Here is a 2,278-nt window from a genome sequence, read left to right as displayed (position 1 = left end):
TTTTTTCCAGGAGGTGGTGAAAAGTTACGCAATGCCTGGGGGTACTGCCCTCAGAATAGATTGATGTAGTTGTTACAGGCCCCTGGAGTTCCCTTGGGAGTGGCAGTTCTAAAACAAAGCCATGCCATGTTCATAGGATACGTGTGGACACTGCCCTTCTGCCACATTAGACCTATGGTTCTCCAAGGGAACCCTCATAGTTTAAAATAAATAAGGGGAACTGTTCTTAGAGTGTCTCATGTGTGTTCGTCTGTGTGTGCATTCACTTGTGGGCACAGAGGTTAACCTCAGGTATCGCTCGTCTGGAGCCACCAAACGGCCATTTTACTGTAGCCAGGGGAGCAGACTCCACAGGTGGCCAGGGAGCCCCTGGACCCCTGCCTCTGTCTTCTAAGCCCTGGGGTTTGGGGTGCATGCCACCATGTCTGGGGCTATAGAGGAGTGCTGGAGATTGAATTGGGACCTCATGATTGTATGGCAAGCAAGCACTCTCCCTAGCCCCTGACCTTGGAGTTTCTACCTCCAAAACTGTGAGTTATATAAACCACTTTTCCCAGAAGCACCCAGCCTCCAGGATTTTGTCACAACAGAGAACAGAAGAATGCGGAAGGCCCTTGGCACATTTGTGTCACCTCATTCCTTTGCTCCCTGCTTCCACACTGACATCGGAGGTCCTGTGTAAGTCAATGTATCGCCATCCTAGAGAACAAAGAGCACCTTTACTTTGGCCACTAGACATAAGGAAGAAAAAACAGCACAGGTAGGTTTTCTGAACCTACCTTTAGGGGGTATCTTAGCTACCATTCTACTGCTGGGATAAAATGCAGGGAGCAAGGTAACTTCTAAAGGGAAGCATTTCACTGGGTGATGCTTCACCATTTCCGAGGGTTAGTTGATACCCATCATGGTGGGGAGTGTGGTGGCAGGCAGGCATGGCACTGGAATGGCAGCGAAGAGCTTACGTCCCTACCTGCAGACAGAAGGCAAGAGAAAAACTGGGCCTGGTGGGGGCTTTGGAAACCCCAATGCCCACCCCAGGAGCACATCTCCTCCAATAAGGCCACACCTCCTAACCCTTCCCAAACAGCCCTATTAACTGGGGGCTGAGCATTTAAACATATGAGCCTATGGGGGTCATTCTCATTCAAACCACCACAGGGTCGGGGAAAGAAACAACAAAAATGACCTTCAAGAATCAGGCTTCCTCCTTCATCCCCCACATCCAGTATTCACTTACTCGTTGCCATCCATCTTCTTCCCTTCCTTCTTCCATTACTGTGTTGGATTCGTCTAGGCCCATTTACTCCTGTGTGTATCAAATATTTATAATGCTCATTCTGTTCGGGCAAGGATCTAAGTGCTTTACACACTCCGTTGATGTGGTCCTCCCCACAGCCCTAACAAGTTTTTTTTTTTTTATTAACTTTGTGTCCCAGCTGTATCCCGCTCCCTCCTTCCCTCCCAACCCTAACACTTTTTAACCATGTTTTGCAGGCAAGAGAAAGGTTGGGTAACTTGTCTAAGGACTCACCTTACACTCACCCTTCCCTGTCCTTAGTGAGGGATGCTGTGTCCTGGTTCTTTGGTCAGTCAGTTTGTTGCTTCTATTTCCTAAATACCTCTCAGTCCTCTCCCTTCACACTTCATTTCCTTCTGCTTTGTTTGGTGCAGGCTTTCGCCCTGGCCACCGCATTCCTGGTTTGGCAAGTCTTCAGCTAGTCATTCCCATTTTCACTTCCCTTTTCTCTTCTGTGTCTCACAGCTGTTGCTCAGGCCCAGGCGGTGTGATCATTCTACAGCCGTGCTGAGGAATGTCGAGCATGCCCGGCCTCCAGCCACTACACAGCAATAAAGGCTCTCAGCCTTTGTGAGAAGCAGAAATGCCTGAGATATTTCAAATGTCTTAGTTGAGACATCTGTTAGAAACACTTGTGCTAGCTGGGCATGGCGGGGCACACTTGTGACCCCAGCTCTCAGGAAGGCAGAGGCAGAGGCAGAGGCAGAAGAATCTCTGTGAGTTCGAGGCCAGCCTGGTCTACAAAGCAAGTCCAGGACAGCCAAGACTTATCAGAGAAACCCTGTCTCAAAAAACAAAACAAACAAACAAAAAAAAATTAAAAAAGAAAAAAAGAGAGACATATAAGAAGCATATATTCAACACTCTTAAATCTTCTTAAAACTGGGCTACAGCTGGGATACAAAGTGAATAAAGTGTAATTAATAAAAAGTTAAAATTTAAAAAATTCTTCTTAAAACCCCTTCAGTGAGTTTGTTTGTT

At 47.2% G+C, this 2,278-nt stretch overlaps 1 long non-coding RNA gene across 1 annotated transcript; it reads right to left on the bottom strand.

Annotated features, from left to right (window-relative positions):
- Positions 1-631: 631 nt before the first annotated feature.
- On the bottom strand, positions 632-1,681 carry LOC132652766 (uncharacterized). Its single transcript, XR_009590333.1, has 4 exons — positions 1,532-1,681; positions 1,238-1,306; positions 780-970; positions 632-699 (listed from the first exon to the last, which is right to left on the bottom strand). It is a non-coding gene; the product is annotated as an uncharacterized LOC132652766 (long non-coding RNA).
- Positions 1,682-2,278: the final 597 nt, after the last annotated feature.

This window comes from Meriones unguiculatus, chromosome 3 (genome assembly GCF_030254825.1).
Source record: "Meriones unguiculatus strain TT.TT164.6M chromosome 3, Bangor_MerUng_6.1, whole genome shotgun sequence".
Lineage (NCBI taxonomy): Eukaryota > Metazoa > Chordata > Mammalia > Rodentia > Muridae > Meriones > Meriones unguiculatus.
The sequence above is the reverse complement of the archived record's forward strand: the minus strand, read 5'-3'. Positions and strand labels throughout refer to the sequence as shown.